The 19594-nt window shown below is 39.0% G+C and overlaps 1 non-coding gene across 1 annotated transcript; it reads left to right on the top strand.

The window, feature by feature from the left end:
* Nucleotides 1-7938: 7938 nt before the first annotated feature.
* On the top strand, nt 7939-8043 carry LOC133247000 (U6 spliceosomal RNA). The gene has a single exon (XR_009736239.1). It is a non-coding gene; the product is annotated as a U6 spliceosomal RNA (small nuclear RNA).
* The last annotated feature ends 11551 nt before the right edge of the window (nt 8044-19594 follow it).

The following is a 19594-nucleotide window of genomic DNA, read 5'->3' as shown; positions in this document are numbered from 1 at the left end:
AGCACTGTTTATAATAGCCAGGACATGGAAGCAACCTAGATGCCCATCAGCAGATGAATGGATAAGAAAGCGGTGGTACATATACACAATGGAGTATTACTCAGCCATTAAAAAGAATACATTTGAATCAGTTCTAATGACGTGGATGAAACTGGAACCTATTATACAGAGTGAAGTAAGCCAGAAAGAAAAACACCAATACAGTATACTAACGCATATATATGGAATTTAGGAAGATGGTAACAATAACCCTGTGTACGAGACAGCAAAAGAGACACTGATGTATAGATCAGTCTTATGGATTCTGTTGCAGAGGGAGAGGGTGGGGAGATTTGGGAGAATGGCATTGAAACATGTATAATATCATGTACGAAACGAGTCTCCAGTCCAGGTTCGATGCACGATACTGGATGCTTGGGGCTGGTGCACTGGGACGACCCAGAGGGAGGGTATGGGGAGGGAGGAGGGAGGAGGGTTCAGGATGGGGAACACAGGTATACCTGTGGCGGATTCATTTTGATATTTGGCAAAACTAATACAATATTGTAAAGTTTAAAAATAAAATTAAATTAAAAAATATATATATATAATCCCTGCTTCTTGTGCCTTATAGTCATAAAATTGCGGCTAACTCAAGGGCAGAAGGATATTTTTCCTGTTTTCTTTTAGAAGCTTTATAACTTTAGGTTTTACGTTTAAACCTATGAGTCATTTTGAGTTAGTTTTTATATTTGGTATGAGGTTTATTAATGTTTTAAAATAAGGTTATTCAACTGTTCAGCATCATTTGTTGAAAAAATTGTCCCCTCTTTGTTGAATTTCCTAAGCATCTCAGTCCAAATTGGCTAAAAATGGATGGTCTGTTTATGTATTTCCTATTCTGTTTCATTCTTCTGTATGTATATTTTTAAGTCACACTATTTGGATTATTAAAGTTTTATAATAAAGTCTTAAAATTAGGTGGTGTAATTTCCACAACTGTTCTTTTTGAAAACTGTTTTACATATTCAAGATCATTTGCATTTTCATGGCATTTGAGAATCACCTTGATAATTTCCACATCAAAGAAGTTTCTGGAGTTTTTATTGGGATTGTGTTGAACTTTTGATCTATTTGGGGAGAAATGACATGTTTCTAATACTGAATCTTTTTGTGAACACAGTATCATCTCTTAATTTCTGTAGGTCTTTTTAAATTTCTCTCAGTAGTGTTTTGTATTTACCACTTACATATCTTGTAAATATTTTTGTTGAGTTTATCCCTCAATATTTAACATTTTCTGGTGCGATTATAAACGATACCACTTTGTTGTAAATTTTAATTTCCAACTGTTCTTTGCCAGCATATAGAAATATAATGAATTTTTATATATCTTACTGCCTTATCAACTCCTTAATTTTAATAGAGTTTCTTTGTGGGTAGACTCCACAGGTTTTTCTACATAATCATATGTTCTGGGAGTATCACCCACCCCCACCCCTAATTTGTATACATTTGATTTCTTTTTCATGTCTTAATGTACTGGATAGGATATCTACAACAATGTGGAATGGAAATAGGTTGGACATCCTTGTCTTGTTCTTGAACTGACAGGGAAGTACTTAGTCTTTCACAATTTAATACAAAATGTTGCTGCTGCTGCTGCTGCTGCTAAGTCACTTCAGTCATGTCCGACTCTGTGTAACCCCATAGATAGCAGCCAACCAGGCTCCCCCGTCCCTGGGATTCTCCAGGCAAGAACACTGGAGTGGGTTGCAATTTCCTTCTCCCATGCATGAAAGTGAAAAAGTGAAAGTGAAGTTGCTCAGTCGTGTCCGACTCTTCGCGACCCCATGGACTGCAGCCCACCAGGCTCCTCCACCCATGGGATCCTCCAGGCAAGAGTACTAGAGTGGGGTGCCATTGCCTTCTCCAATACAAAATGTTAGCAGTAGGTTTTTCCTAAATGCCCTTTCTTAGTATCAAGTTCCCTTCTGGTTCTAGTTTGCTAAGAGTTTGCATTATGAATGGATGTTGAATTTGTTCAAGGGCCTTTTCTGTGTCCGTTGGTCTTTCCTTTTATAGACTCCAGGATTGATTAGTTACATTGATTTTTGAATGTTGAAGCAAGCAGCCTTATGTTTCTGGAGTAAAACCAATATGGCTATGTTGTTTTAGTATATGTAGTTGAATTAAATTTATTAAAATTTTGTTAAAAATATTTGTCACATGTTCATAAGAAATATTGGTCTGTAGGGCTTTTTAAAAATTGCATGTCTTTTCTGGTTTTGGTATCAGGTTAATGATGCCCTCAAAATGAGTAGGGAAGAGTCCCCACCCCTTTATTTTCTAGAAGAGTTCATGTATATATGGCATTATTTCTTGAGTGTTTTGGAGAATTCACAAGTCAAGCTATCTGGGTCTAAACTTTTCTTTTGCAGGAAGTTTTGAAACTGTAAATTTATTTTCCTTAATAAATATAGGGCAATTCATGTTATCTTTTTCTTTCTGATGAGCCTGGGCAGATCATGTTTTTCAAGGAATTTAACCATTCCATCAAATTTATCAAAAGTATTGACATACACTTGTTCATCATCTTTCCTAATTATCCTTTTAGTATCTATATAGTCATGGCCCCACTCACTTCTGATTTGATAATTTGTGTTTTCTTTCTCTCTCTCTCCTCCTTTCCTCTGTCTCTCTATATTATGTCCAGTGTTTTCCAAACTTCAGTTCAGTCACTCAGTCGTGTCCAACTCTTTGCGACCCCATGAATCGCAGCACGCCAGGCCTCCCTGTCCATCACCAACTCCCGGAGTTCACTCAGACTCACATCCATTGAGTCAGTGATGCCATCCAGCCATCTCATCCTCTGTCGTCCCCTTCTCCTGTTCCCAATCCCTCCCAGCATCAGAGTCTTTTCCAGTGAGTCAACTCTTTGCATGAGGTGGCCAAAGTACTGGAGTTTCAGCTTTAGCATCAGTCCTTCCAAAGAAATCCCAGGGCTGATCTCCTTCAGAATGGACTGGTTGGATCTCCTTGCAGTCCAAGGGACCCCCAAGAGTCTTCTCCAACACCACAGTTCAAAAGCATCAATTCTTCGGTGCTCAGCCTTCTTCACAGTCCAACTCTCACATCCATACATAACCACTGGAAAAACCATAGCCTTGACTAGATGAACCTTTGTTGGCAAAGTAATGTCTCTGCTTTTGAATATGCTATCTAGGTTGGTCATAACTTTCCTTCCAAGCTGTAAGCGTCTTTTAATTTCATGGCTGCAGTCACCATCTGCAGTGATTTTGGAGCCCCCAAAAATAAAGTCTGACACAGCTTCCACTGTTTCCCCATCTATTTCCCATGAAGTGATGGGACCGGATGCCATAATCTCGTTTTCTGAATGTTGAGCTTTAAGCCAACTTTTTCACTCTCCTCTTTCATCAAGAGGCTTTTTAGTTCCTCTTCACTTTCTGCCATAAGGGTGGTGTCATCTGCATATCTGAGGTTATTGATATTTCTCCCAGCAATCTTGATTCCAGCTTGTGCTTCTTCCAGTCCAGCGTTTCTCATGATGGACTCTGCATATAAGTTAAATAAGCAGGGTGACAATATACAGCCTTGACATACTCCTTTTCCTATTTGGAAGCAGTCTGTTGTTCCATGTCCAGTTCTAACTGTTGCTTCCTGGCCTGCATACAGATTTCTCAAGAGGCAGGTCAGGTGGTCTGGTATTCCCGTCTCTTTCAGAACTTTCCACAGTTTATTGTGATCCACACAGTCAAAGGCTTTGGCATAGTCAATAAAGCAGAAATAGATGTTTTTCTGGAACTCTCTTGCTTTTTCCATGATCCAGCAGATGTTGGCAATTTGATCTCTGGTTCCTCTGCCTTTTCTAAAACCAGCTTGAACATCAGGAAGTTCACGGTTCACGTATTGCTGATGCCTGGCTTGGAGAATTTTGAGCATTACTTTACTAGTGTGTGAGATGAGTGTAATTGTGCGGTAGTTTGAGCATTCTTTGGCATTGCTTTTCTTTGGGATTGGAATGAAAACTGACCTTTTCCAGTCCTGTGGCCACTGCTGAGTTTTCCAAATTTGCTGGCATATTGAGTGCAGCACTTTCACAGCATCATCTTTTAGGATTTGAAATAGCTCAACTGGAATTCCATCACCTCTGCTGGCTTTGTTCATAGTGATGCTTTCTAAGGCCCACTTGACTTCACATTCCAGGATGTCTGGCTCTAGGTCAGTGATCACATCATCGTGATTATCTGGGTCATGAAGATCTTTTTTGTACAGTTCTTCTGTGTATTCTTGCCATCTCTTCTTAATATCTTCTGCTTCTGTTAGGTCCATACCGTTTCTGTCCTTCATCGAGCCCATCTTTGCATGAAATGTTCCCTTGGTATCTCTAATTTTCTTGAAGAGATCTCTAGTCTTTCCCATTCTATTGTTTTCCTCTATTTCTTTGCATTGATCACTGAGGAAGGCTTTCTTATCTCTTCTTGCTATTCTTTGGAACTCTGCATTCAGATGCTTTTATCTTTCCTTTTCTCCTTTGCTTTTCACTTCTCTTCTTTTCACAGCTATTTGTAAGGCCTCCCCAGACAGCCATTTTGCTTTTTTGCATTTCTTTTCCATGGGGATGATCTTGATCCCTGTCTCCTGTACAATGTCACGAACCTCTGTCCATAGTTCATCAGACACTGTATCCATCAGATCTAGGCCCTTAAATCTATTTCTCACTTCCACTGTATAATCATAAGGGATTTGATTTAGGTCATACCTGAATGGTCTAGTGGTTTTCCCTACTTTCTTCAATTTAAGTCTGAATTTCCAAACTTAAATGGATATAAAAAATTTACTCTGAAATCATTTTCCTTCTTTCTCAAAGAGTTTTAAAATTTTTTTTTGTTTCTATTCATGCCTGTTGGCAGTGAATTACCTGTTTTAGTATATGTATCTGCAAAAAATAATTCATCTTTATCTCTTGAAGATTTTTCTTTTTCTGGATGTACAATTCCAGATTATGTTTGTTTTTATTCTTTTCATTGTCTTCTGGTTTACAGTGTTTCTGACTAAAATTTCATGGTACTGTTATCTTTGTTTCTTAATATATAATATATCTTTTCTCCTTTGGTTAAAATGTTTTTAAAACTTATTTATTTTCATAATAATTTGATTATCATGTGACTTAGTGTAGTTTTCTTTTTCACCAGTCTTTGACTATTGAGATGATTGGATTTGCAGGGTTTTTTTTAAAGCCTTCATCAACAACTTTTAAATTTTTATCAGATCTTTTGTTTCATCTTAATCTCCTTTCACTTTCCTATTTCTTTGCATAGGGAAGCTAAATGAGAACACACTCCTGTTGCAGTAACTATGTACTTTCATAAGAAGGATGATTAAAAAAAATTTTTTTTTCAATTTAAAAACTGTCCTTTTTGCCTTTTTGCGCCAATTAACGGAAAAGTAAGTTGAGTAATATTATTTCTACACTTAGAGAAAATAAATCTCTCTGTATATGTACACACACATACCTTCTTCAACATGGGACATGCTACACAGTTGCTTTTATAAATGATCTCTTTGGTTTTTCTATTTTTATTATTAATTGGTTAATAGAACACTGATTCTTTATAACATTTTATGCAAATACAACATATATGTAGCTTTGGGTAAATGAATAAACTGTTATATGCTATAGTCTTATTGTTGTATTTTAAGATTTAAGAGCAGAGTGGGCAGACTAGATTGAAACTCTGGCCACTCTCTTTTGAGTAGTTTTACACCATTTTAGTCATATTGAAATTATTTTTCCAGAATTTTATCTTAAGGAAGTTGATAGTTTTACTGTTTGGCTCCATCTGTATGCATCAGATTGCCACATGGTTGAATGATTGTTGATAATTAACAAAAAGGGATTTAAGCTAATAACCCTGTGCTCAGGTCCAAAAGAAGTGTAAGGACCAGAGGTCTGTTATGTGCTCTCAAATAAACTAGTTCTGTGACTGATATTGTCAGGTGTAGCACAAGGGTTACCCATTCTATCTAAATTGGTAACTGAGTTATCTCTGGGTGTTTAAAAGATCTTTTACTCCCATTAATATGTGCAGTACTTTAAAATGTCTTGGTAATCTCCTCAACATCTTATGAGATAAACAGAAAGAAATTAGTATATTTATGCAAATTTAGTAACTAGGGCATTAAGAATTGAGGTACTTTTCCAAGTCTATGCAAGGCATCAGTATCAGAATAGCTTTTGGATTGCTTGGGTAAATTCATTCTGATTGTGGTATCTGATGAGTCATGTGGGTGAGTATTCAAGAGATTTTTATCCTCAGTTCTGCTATTTCTGTGGGTATCACTGTTTTGGTTATTTGAAACCAAGGATACTCATAAGTCCTTAATTTGGACACAACTGGTAAAAATGGTCAGTTTATCCTTTTAAAAAAATGCAATGGCATTAGGATAGTCATGGGAATTAAAGTATGTTAGAAGCATCTGCTCTGCAGTCAAGAAACCCTGTCGCTCATGTTAATCTCTTCCTCAAACATTCAAAACTATGCCTTGAAGGGGAGTTATTCTGAAAAGTTGCGAACGTATTATATGGCATGCATGCTCAATCACGTCCAACTCTTTGCAACCCCATGGACTATAGATCACCAGACTCCTCTGTTCATGAAATTTTCTAGGCACGAATACTAAAGTGGGCTGCTGTTTCCTTCAGTGAATTGTATGTGTGTATATATGCATGTATGTACAATACAGACCTATGTACATATACCTTTGAGGCAGAGGAGGAGGGAGAAACTGTTTATAGGGCAGTGAGGATGGCAGTGGTTTGAGGTTGAACAAATAGTTTGTTTTTATTTATTTATTTATTTATTTTTAATAGTTTGTTTTTAATGTCAGGAATTTGTAAGGAAGATGATGGCAACAGTGAAGCTGGGTTTGAAATGTCTTTTCTAATGATTGATTTTATTATGAAAGATGTTTCTCATTCATAGGTAAAATGTTACCATCTTAAGGGATTTTATAGGAAGAAGATATTCTTCCTAATCTCATATATAGGAACTAATATTTTAAGTAGTTAATTTTAATCATATTATAAAGTCTGCAGTGGGTGTTTGTTGGCATCAATTCAGCTCCTTAATGCCTTCATCATAGATTGAGAATCCTTATATCTTTTAACTCCATTGTCCTTCTTTTCTTTTCTTTTGTCTTGAGAATTGCTGCTTGATGGTCACAAGATTGCCTCCCAAGCTTATGATGGGTTCCCTTTCAGCAGGAACACAAATATGCTAAAAACCTACCAGGTGAATTCCCTGCACGTCTCATGGCCAGGACTGGATTATGGGACTGTGTCTAGCTGTGAGGGAGGGTGGGAAACTGACTCAGTTTCATCCTAATCCATCACCAGAGTCTGGGCACATTGCTACCCTAAGGAATAAAGTATGGGGTTAAATCTTAGGTAGCAATAAACAGTGTCTGTCACAGAGGGTGTATTTTTATCCTTCGTTACTATAACCTAAGTAGTACTCTTCCAGATAATAAAGTAGTCCATGTATTCACTAAAAGAGATTTACCTTGTACTCTAACATTCTTTATTCTTTAAATACCAACATGCCTCTGTGAAGTTTCTGTATTTGTTAACTGTGTCTCTCTTAATTTTGTAGAGGAAAACTGTTTGTGGAAGATTTGATTACAGATCCACAATAGGAAGGAAATATAACCCCCGCCTCAAAATGTGCAATTATAGATGATTAAAACTTTAACAAAAGCAAAAGATACTCCTAAATTTAAGCTGTATAGTAGTTGCACAGGAAATATTTATGTTCCCATTTGATGCTAGAATCTTTGACAGTAAGGAAATACCAAAATTTGAGTTATGTGTTACATCACTTAAATATCAAGAATTCAAGTAAACCTTTAAAAAATAAGTTTAATAAGAATATAGTAGTGCTCGCTTCGGCAGCACATATACTAAAATTGGAACAATACAGAGAAGATTAGCATGACCCCTGCAAGGATGACACGCAAATTCGTGAAGTGTTCCATATTTTTAGATCTCAACGTAAGACCAGAAACTATAAAACTCCTAGAGGAGAACATAGGCAAAACACTCTCCAACATACATCACAGCAGGATCCTCTATGACCCACCTCCCAGAATATTGGAAATAAAAGCAAAAATAAACAAATGGGACCTAATTAACCTTAAAAGCTTCTGCACATCAAAGAAAACTATTAGCAAGGTGAAAAGACAGCCTTCAGAATGGGAGAAAATAATAGCAAATGAAGCAACTGACAAACAACTAATCTCAAAAATATACAAGCAACTCCTACAGCTCAACTCCAGAAAAATAAATGACCCAATCAAAAAATGGGCCAAAGAACTAAATAGACATTTCTCCAAAGAAGACATACAGATGGCTAACAAACACATGAAAAGATGCTCAACATCACTCATTATCAGAGAAATGCAAATCAAAACCACTATGAGGTACCATTTCACACCAGTCAGAATGGCTGTGATCCAAAAGTCTACAAATAATAAATGCTGGAGAGGGTGTGGAGAAAAGGGAACCCTCTTACACTGTTGGTGGGAATGCAAACTAGTACAGCCACTATGGAGAACAGTGTGGAGATTCCTTAAAAAACTGGAAATAGAACTGCCTTATGACCCAGCAATCCCACTGCTGGGCATACACACTGAGGAAACCAGAAGGGAAAGAGACACGTGTACCCCAATGTTCATCGCAGCACTGTTTATAATAGCCAGGACATGGAAGCAACCTAGATGTCCATCAGCAGATGAATGGATAAGAAATCTGTGGTACATATACACAATGGAGTACTACTCAGCCATTAAAAAGAATACATTTGAATCAGTTCTAATGAGGTGGATAAAACTGGAGCCTATTATACAGAGTGAAGTAAGCCAGAAGGAAAAACACCAATACAGTATACTAACGCATATATATGGAATTTAGAAAGAGGGTAACAATAACCCTGTATACGAGACAGCAAAAGAGACACTGATGTATAGAACAGTCTTATGGACTCTGTGGGAGAGGGAGAGGGTGGGAAGATTTGGGAGAATGGCATTGAAATATGTAAAATATCATGTATGAAATGAGATGCCAGTCCAGGTTCGATGCACGATACTGGATGCTTGGGGCTAGTGCACTGGGACGACCCAGAGGGATGGTATGGGGAGGGAGGAGGGAGGAGGGTTCAGGATGGGGAACATGTATACCGGTGGCGGATTCATTTTGATATTTGGCAAAACTAATACAATTATGTAAAGTTTAAACATAAAATTAAAAAAATAAAAGTATATAGTAAATACCTACTCTGTTTCAAGAACTGTGTTAGCACAATGGAGACAAAAGGTGCAAATTAAAATTTTCCTTTAACCTCACAATGAAATGACATAAATTTCTCAATAACACAGGGAATCAAGTATTCAAAATCTAAACAGTGAGTTGAGATTTTTGTCACCAAGATGACTCAGGAGTCTTGAAGTACAAGGGTATAAGTATAGGGCTAGGTGGTCAGTTTTAAACAAAATAAATAGTACTGATGAATACTATTCCCCAAACACTGTTTTTCCAATTTGATGATATAGGAAAAATAAAAGTGTTAGTTGCTCAAAGTAAAAGTGTTAGTTGCTCAGTCGTGTTGACATTTTTGTAACCCTATGGACTGTAGCCCGCAAGACTCCTCTGTCCATGAGATTTCCTAGGAAAGAATACTGGTGTGGGTTGCCATTCCCTTCTCCAGGGGATCTTCCTGACCCAGGGATTTATCTGGTCTCCTGAGTTGCAGGTAGATTCTTTACTGTGTGAGCCACCGGGGAAGCCATGGTGAGAATATAGAGATAGAACAAATATTTGGTGATAGTTTTCTTTCCACTTTCAAGCCAAGCACTTTGACATTCTGAAGGCACAGTCTGTTTCCACTTTCAAGCCAAGCACTTTGACATTCTGAAGGCACAGTTTGTTTCATAAGCAAAAGAGATAGTGCTGTTATATTGAGAAGATATTCTCACATGGTACATACAGTATTCATTCTAGGGACACAGGAATAAGAAAATAATTGAAGACATTTATTTTGAAGTGATCCGGACATTCAGTTAGGAAATAGGATTACCTGGGCCCCATCATAAAGAACATGCCAAAAGGGGTTCTGATCTCCATTTTAGAGATGTGGAAACTAATCTCGGAATCAGTAACTTGCCCAAGTTTTTGCAAACTATACCCCCATAATGGCAGTACTGGCAGCCCTAAAAGGTTGGAGTATAAAATTTCTGACTCCATTTCATGTAGCTCACAATGATGCTCAGTCTCACTCACACAGAATAACACAGGGAGCTTTAAAAAATACTAAAGACTGGCCCGCACCCTATACCCATTAATCCAGATCTCTGGTGCGTGGGACCCAGGCACTGGCATTGTATAAAAAAACAAACACTTCCTCAGGTGATTGTCTTGGGTAGCCAAGGTTGAGACCAGTGATTATGCTGTAAACCTGAGAATATGATGAGCTGGGTTGTGGAATCAGGATGATCCGTAGCCGGTGGGTTCTCATATCTTATTTCCTGACCTGAAAGTAAAGGCAGACAGACTCCTTGTGTTTTGTTTGGAATAGTGTTGTCTTGTAACATCATCCTTTCTAGCCATTCTTCTTTCTTCTGCTTTCAAGTGACTCATGCTGAACAGTACACTTATTTCATGTTACAACTTGGTTCTTCACAGGTTGTCCCAATGCCCCATTTATCATTGTGGTCATGGGCACAACCCAGAAATTTAGAACAATGCAAGTCATTTAGAAATTCAAAACATGGTTTCTGGTAATGCTGCAGGAAGTATTTTAAGGTTAATTTTTATTTCCATGGTATCCTTGACTCCTTCCTGAAGTAGTTTAAAAACTGGTTATTGGCAGAGAGGAGAAATACTTGGAAGGGATTTGGGTATACACTGAGATACGTGTGATTGGTCCTGATTTAAATGTTGGAAATGAGAACTGAGTCACTGATGGCTTTTTAAATTCTGAATCTTATCTTTACTGGAATACTTATCTTAACACTACCTGGGTAAAGATTTGTTAGAGAATTCAACTCATTCTTTTTAAAGGAACTGAGATCCTAGTTTTATCACACACACACACATACACAGACAGAGGAATTTTCTTCCTTTTAGATAAAATGAAGGAAAGGAGACATGAATTCTGTTAGATATATTCTGACTCAAGACAAAGAGTCTAAATATGATGGTCATCTCAGACTCACCCTTTGTCCAAACCTTAGACAGATTGTTTTCCGTGGTCTTTGGTTCATCACTGCTGGTCCTCACACATCTTTGAGATTTCGGATGTATATGTGCTTTAAAAAAATTATACATCACACTTTACTCCCCTGCCTAGAACAGTCTGTGAAAATGACTTATTTGAATCACAAACTTACCGTTCACCAGGCAGGGGACTTTGAACGAGTTGCTTAACTCCTCTAAGAATGAGTTCAGTCATCTCTAAAATGAAGATAACTCTATGGCTGTAGGAATTAAAGTGAGATAATGTATGTAAAGCATCTAGTACAAATTCTGGGACATGGTAATTATTCAATAGAAGTAATCTGTCTTGTCTTTTCCTTCCCTTTCCCTCTATCAAAATATATTCTCAGGAAGAAACTGAGGTCAGTTGTTTATACATAAGTGAGAACTTGTCCATTTTTTCATTTTTTAGGATACTCTAAAGAAGTAGATGTCTACTGACAGTGGTGGTGGTAGTAATACAGTTATGCTTACTGTATCCTTTACTATGAAAGTTATTGATTAGCTGGCTTATCCTCTTTACAGAAACTTAATACCGAAGAAGTCATTCCATGCAGGCAGCTTTCTACTCTGCGTGCAGAAGAAGACCTATGCCAAGTCACATTCAGGGATATGCTTGTGCGGGTAGCACTGAATGGCTATCTCAGAATGACCTGTCCTCAGAGCTGTATCCCAGCTGACTCAGGATAAGAGTAATCGTGAAAGTGAGGAACTAAAGAGGGCAGGTGTGGGAAAGCAATTAGGCTGGACTTCTGTGAAAATTCTTACAAAGAAGTCACAGTAATTAGCAGAATGGAAAATATGATCTTCAGCCACTTGGAGCCCCACTGGACATACATACCTGGGCTTCCCAGGTGGCGCTAGTAATTAAGAACCTGCCTGCCAACGCAGGAGACATAAGAGATGTGGGTTCAGTCACTGGGTCGAGAAGATCCCCTGGAAGAGGGCATGGCAACTCACTCTTGCTTGGAGATTCTTGCTTGGAGAATCCCATGGACAGAGGAGCCTGGCGGGCTACAGTCCAGGGGGTCACAAAGAGTCAGACACAACTGAGGCCACTTAGCATGCACACAAACAGGCACACAACAGCCCAGCCCACTTCAGGCTGGAGGGTGTGAGAAACTCTGTAAGGGAGGCTTGAACTGCCTTTCAAATATTTCTCAGACACTCCTTGCTGGGATACTTGTCAGAAGTGCCCTAAGTCTGTTTTTCTAGAGACATGAAACCCTTATTCAAGGACTTGTGGAGAGAAGGCAGACATGGCTTCAGACTCTGTTCTCAATTTTTACTGGAGGGCATACCTCATTTACAAAAGGAGAGTTAGATTATGTGATCCTGTAAAACTTGGCATAGAGAAACTGAAAGCAAATATTTACCCTACAAGGACTGGTTAGCCATGTTAAGGTATTGAGACTTACCTTGTATGATTTTAAGGAAGTTTATTGAGTTATTAATGCAATGATGTTATCTCTGATTAATAAATGTTAGGAAACTGCTGTCAGATTTCTGGTAAATATTTAACAATACTTGTGAATCAGACAGCAGAAATGGAGTAAAATCCGCCCACCCCATCCCCCCTCCCTTAAAAAAAAAAGCCACATTTTTCTTTTGGCTCAAATCAAAGTAAAATACTTTGTCCTATGCAATTGGCCTCTCTGTCATTGTGCATCTTTTAAGTTTCTGGGTCAGCACTGTGGGGAAATTGACACAGTTTCCAAAGGACCCTCAGATAAGTTTGCTCCATTTTGTTGATTCGTATGAAGAAACACAATACCTAATTTTTACTGAGAATATCCTAAAATGCCTTAATCCTGACTTTGACCAAGGAAAGTAAGAGGTCTTTTGGCTTCTTCATTGCTCTCTGTCTGTGGTACGTACATGTGTCTGTGTGTGCATATCTGTGGGTTCGTCTGTATGAATGTGTTCAGAAAGAATATTTGCAACAGTATTGAGATCCTGAACGTCAAGACAAAGTTTCCTTCAACAAATGACGGTGTTGTTTGGAAACTTCTTTTTGGTGTCAGTTCTACCTAATACATTTCAGCTCCTTCATAGCCTGAGGGTTGTGATAGTTGATGCCATGGGAGTCCAGAATATTGGCATGTGACTTCAAAGAAGAGATCAAAGAGAGAAATTCTAGAGGAGTTCCAAGTGTGTTCTGTAGCTGTTGGTGGAGAGTAGCAAACATTTATGATTCACTAGTAGTGTCTACACTACATCGAATGGAGTAGAGATTTGGTACTCATTTTGTTATTCATCTGTTGTCTCCCTAGGTTGATAACACACACCAATTAGGATAATTAGCTAATTGACCGAGCTCTACTTTGTCTTTTGTTTTATAGACAGTCCTAGACTATAGATGCCAAATGTGTGGTTCTGTCCTTGTGCACAATTCTTAAGATGACTTCAGGCCAGTCTAAACATTGCCTAGGGATTGTTTATCATGGCTGATTTAATACTCCTCCTGAAGCATGTACACTATTAATTTGTGCTGAGGAATTTCCAACAAAGCAAACATTTACACAAAGAGGGTGATTCCCTTTGAGCTGCAGGGGTGGATCAAGCCAGTGGGATCAAAATAGAAATGACTATGTTGAGGTCCTCAGGACTTTAATCATGTTTAATGACTGTACAGATTGCGCCAGAAGGAGGGAAGATGTGATGTCTCTTTGTGGCTGTGCAGTGTATCCTGTGGTGTATTTATGTGCAATAGGGGGGCCTTACTGTGGCTTTCACCCCAACTCCATTTACTGGCTGTCAGTAGAAAGACAGAGTTGGCATATTGAAAAACACAGAGAAGAGGACGAGGCAAAAGAAGTGGAAGGATGTGAGGATAAAGGGAGGTCTTCCAGAATTACCAAAAATTCATTCCACAGAGCAAGTCCTTCTCAACTGCTTCTTGTTCATGGAAATCTTTTCACCTGCCTTGCCAAGGCCTTGAAGATGATATCTGGGAGATATTAAGCAATCCAGAAAATTTATTCATCGGCTTTGATTCATCTTTATTCCTGAAAGAGCAGAGAAATCAAAGTTGTTTTCCTCCTCTCCCCAGATTCAGGATGTATAATGCCTTAATGGCTTGTTCCCTATTTAGAGCAAATACATGAGTCAAATTTGATATACTGACTCACAACTATGAGTCAGTGGATCACACTGGGGCCAATCCTGTTCTGTTATGAGAAATGAAGACTTCCTCTTGGCACATATTTTGGCTCTGGATTGAAACTGAATAATCAACATCTTTGGTTAAATTGTTGAATTTGGAAAGTAAACTGAAATACACAGGCAATCAGTGATCTCCTCATCTCTCACAGATAGCACTGGTTTTAGGACGTGAAGCCTTGTGCATTTGGGGCTCCTATTTGAAATCAGTGCCCTTTCTGAGGGCTTCTCACTCAGTGAGCTTGAATTTAAGATCGAGTGGTTCTGGGTGTTGCAAGGAAACAACAGACTAGAGTGGAGTCTATCTAACAGACACTCCCGGTCCACTATGAGGAGCATCCTTGCTGCATGGGATTGAACCTGAACTCTAATACCCCAGAGACCACCACAATCTAACCTTTGGAACCAAAGCACAAGAGCTAAGATGAAGGCACTCTGTATGATCTGTGATCGTATTATTGCCAACTATGAATCAGTAATGCTAGAAATTCATTTTTTTTGAAATGAAAATATTTGAGATCTGAAGGAAGAACAGACTAATAGCTGACTCATTCCACCAAAGGAGAGCTTCAAAGAAGTTACCCAATCAAGACAACGTATTGCTTGATTTTTTAGAAGAAAAAGAAAACATCTGGCACTTTTCAATGAATAATGAAATAAATATAAAAGCAGAATTTTCTGTCTCTGAAATTGAAAGAATCCCTTAAGTTGTGAAGATATTATATCAACCTTCTTAATTCTTTGTAGGAATTTTGGATTTTAGCTATCTTTACAGATTGTTTTGATATCGTCATAAAAGCTTTCTAAATGGGGGTATTTCCAACTCTTGTAAATGTCAAAGCCACACCCAGTCTTTTCCTGTGTCCTTAGGGGTGCTTATCCCTTGCCTTTTCCTACAGGGTTGGGCTGAGATTTGAATGCTGAAGCCCAGGGAAATCAGACCCTGGTTAGGAGGAGCTAGACTAGGTGAGCAAAGTTACCTGGACATACCAGGCTATGCTTGCAGGGATGTGAAACAAGGACTTATGGATTGCAGTGGTATGTCTGGTGAAGCCCACTGAGTCTGGAAATCAGTAAAATATCTACTAGATCTTATTGTGGTTTTGTTTTCCAGCATGCTATGCTAAGTCGCTTCAGTCATGTCTGACTCTGTGCAACCCCATAGATGGCAGCCCACCAGGCTCCTCCGTCCCTGGGATTCTCCAGGCAAGAACACTGGAGTGGGTTGCCATTTCCTTCTCCAATGCATGAAAAGTGAAAAGTGAAAGTGAAGTCGCTTAGTCGTCTCCAACTCTTAGTGACCCCATGAACTGCAGCCTACCAGGCTCCTCCGTCCATGGGATTTTCCAGGCAAGAGTACTGGAGTGGGGTGCCATTGCCTTCTCCTTTCCAGCATGAGTATCTACTATTTGCCCAACACAATGCTAAAGGATCTCTTAGCGCCCTTGGCCCCACACACCCTGAGTTTTTCCCTTCACCACCTAGACTGACAACAACGTGGTCTGATAGAAAGTAGGAGGACTTTTGAATGAGAGTTCCAAGTTTATACCTGAGCACTGGCCTTCACTTGTGTGGCCTTCAGTTCTTCATATTTCCTGAATCTCACATTACTGACTTACAAGAATAAAAGCATCTTCTATATTTAAAATAGTTGGCAAGCTTAGTACATTTTTTTTATGAAGTTCTCATTTTAGACTTGAGCAAAGTATTAAGGGAAATAGAGCAATAAAATAAATGAAAGAAACTGAAGTATGTGTGGAAAATAATATTTATGAGGGAAAATGGAAGGCCAGTTGGGACACAGGCAGCTTATGAACCAAGGAGGGGATAGTTGTCTGGGCAAGGATTTGAAAGGTCTGCTGCCAAATGAGTCAACTGTGTCCCAGAACTGGGTTCCAGACTTCCCCTCTAGCTTGTGTGGTCAGATTGATAGTAAGGGGGACATCCTCATTCTGTCAGAACCATCTGTCACAGGGCCAAGCCCATCCTTTGTGTATCAGGAGGAGTGGGCCTGTACCCTTAATGTGGAGAGAGGTAATTTGTGTAGAATCACTGTCCTGCTCTTAGTTGGGAGTTTTATATCTAGAGTCTGTGGCACCTGAGTCAAAGTTGAACATTACATTATGAGTTTCTCTTGGGCATGGCCTTTTTCTGTCTGGCGAGGATGTGTGAGTTTACACAAAACTGAGAAAAACAGAGGGCTAGATATGCAAGTTCCTGCAAGAGGAGGATATCATATTTAAATTTCTCCTTTTTTTGTTATATGTTTGCTTTTCCAGTTTTTACCTTTTTTCATTACTGTAATGCTTTGGGGATTCTTTGGAAAGTGAGCAGTGTATACTTAGCTGTCACAGAGTTAGCACTGACCTGGCCAGGAGTCCAGGGTGAACGACAGCAGTGTGTTAAGTCAGGGCTGTAGTCTGGAGCAGAGTGAGAGTGGAAGTTCTTGGGGGTCTCTGGAGTGGGAGGACATAGAATCTTGGGGGTCAGAGAATCATTTTGTGCCTACTTCAGAAATGTGGTTCAGTTATAATCCCACTCCAGAGTCTCTTTCTGCTCCTCTGCTTCATACACCCATTTGGGGTGGGTATCTACCAGGTAGGTAGGTCCAACCTGCAGTTAGAAAGTTAGATATCTACAGATACAATTTACCCCTGATCAAAACCCACTGAAACTGCTTCATTTGGCAGTCCAGAGGGAAGTGGAGCCTCTGGGATGGGAGGCAGACTGAATGAAGAGCAGGAATGCGTGGAGTGTATAATCCATGAAGAGGAAATTGAACGTTGATTATGTTCAGATGGCCCATGGAATTTTGATTAATTCCAACAGGGAGAGCAGCCAGTTGTGAGAATGATGTCCTTCAGTGTGTGAGAGATGCTAAGAACCAGTTCACAGCTGCAGTGGCCAGGCTTAGACAGAAGTAGGTATAGTTGAGCTGGAAGAACAGGAAGGAAGGCAGAGTGTACAGGCAAAGCTACAGTTAGGGGGGTAGGTCAGTGGATGGAGAATAAGAAAGTTCTTGTCTTTATGCTTCTAATTTCAGTGATAAGACACAAGGTTATCAGCTGGTGGTGAGAAAGGGAGGTGTGTTGGGAGGTATGACTGGGAAGTGAATGGCAGAGGAAATGAGATCACTGGAGATGAGCTGGTCCAGAAACCAAAAAGCCAAGATAACAGAAAGATTTTCCACAGGAATACACCTGTGTATATAAAGAATGGTGACGGGGAGATAGAGAAAGCCGTGCGCTGAACTCTTCAAGAAATGAGGGGCAATCAGATGGATCTCTGTAGATTATTGTAGCAAGAAGAGAGATTGGGTGCTCTAGACACAGGCATGACTTTTGCTGAAAGTTGCTGTGTTTGTGTTATTGTCATGGGAAAGAATAAAGATCTGGAAGCAGAGTTAAATGGCAAGGACAACTCTGACAGTATTTCCTGGTCTGGTAGCTCTAGCTCAAGGGTGAGACAGCAAGACAATGAAAAGTTTTTAGGGGAAGCAAGTCCTCAAGGGAATCCAGATTTCAGATGTGGCAAGAAGGTGTAGGGAGCAGTCATATGGGACACTGAGGTTTACCTGGGAATTGTGCTGACAGGTGATTGGGAATGCCGAGAAGAGCAGGAAGGATGAATGTGGGCTCTGAAAGTGGGTCCAATGAGAGGACAACAAGTAGCCATATGGAAATGAAGGTCTGGGTGATAAGGGATGACTTGGAAATTTTAGAAGAATGAAAATATTCTTATGAACATATTTGGGGGGTGGCTATAGAGGCTATGGACTTCCTTGGTGGCTCAGTGGTAAAGAATCTGCCTGCAATGCCGGAGGCACAGGAAATGTGTGTTTGAGTCCTGGGTGGGGAAGATCCCCTTGAAGGAGGAAATGGCAATCCATTCCAGTATTCTTGCCTGGAGAATCCCATAGACAGAGGAGTATGGCGAGCTACATAGGGTCAACAAGAGTCGGACACAGCTGAAGTGACTGAGCACACATGTATACATAGAAGCTATATGATTTAGCTTTATCATCATCATCGTCAGACTGGTTAAGTGCTTGTCACTTGGATACAGCCAATTTCAGATTTGATCTGTTAGTGTAAGTTCTGTCTCCTGGAACATGTTTATTACTAGTGATTCATGAGACTTGAAATAAACTTAGAGACCTTTAGTTGACTTGTGTGTGTCCCTCTGTGTGTCATCAGTTTTATGGAGGTTTATTTTATATACAGGAAGCAGTGAGATTTATCCTTTATGTGTATCATTTTATGAGTTTTGATAAATGCATATACTATCAACTCAAGATCTAGACTCATTCTAATAGCTCCCAACATTCACTTGTGTTTATAATTGACACCTTATTCCTGCCCTCAGCACTTGGCAACCACTGATCAGTTTTGGTTCCTATAATTTTGCCATTTTCAGAACGACAGCTAAGAGGACGCATGTAGTATTTGGACTTTTGAGCCTAGCTGCTGTCCCTTAAACATAATGCAGTTGAAATTCATTCTTGTTGTGTATATCAGTAGTTTGTTCCTTCTTTGTGCTGAGTGTTCTACCATTTTGTGGATGTAACACTTTTTATTTTTGAATTTGTCAGTTGAAGAGCATGTGTTTTATTTTTAGTTTTTGTTGATTATGAGTAAAGCCACTGTAAACATTTAAGTATGTATACATTTTTGTGGGAACATAAGTTTTCATTTTTCTTGGGTGAAAAAATCAAGGAGATGGGTGGATCATATGGTAAGTAAATGTTTAACTCATAAGAAACTGCAAAGCTAATGTCCAGAGTGGTTGTAATGTTTTGCATTCCTGCCAATGGTGCATGAGAGCTTAAGTTGCTCCTCATCCTTCCAGTGTTGATATCATCAGTTGTGTAAGATTTTTTTTTTGACCAATCAAGTGGGGGTGTGGTATTATCACATTGTGGTTTTAATTTGTGCTTTCCTAATGACTGAAGATGGTAAGCATCTTTTCATGTGCATATTTTCCGTTTATTTGTATTTCTTCTTTGTTCAAATCTTTTGCCTATTTATTTTTCTTATTATTGAATTTGAAGTTTCTTTACCTAACATGTCTTTCAAAAATATTTTATCCAAGGCAGCTTTTCTATCTTAATTTTCTTAACAG

Source organism: Bos javanicus, chromosome 4, assembly GCF_032452875.1.
Source record: "Bos javanicus breed banteng chromosome 4, ARS-OSU_banteng_1.0, whole genome shotgun sequence".
Lineage (NCBI taxonomy): Eukaryota > Metazoa > Chordata > Mammalia > Artiodactyla > Bovidae > Bos > Bos javanicus.
This window is presented reverse-complemented; position numbering and strand designations above follow the sequence as displayed.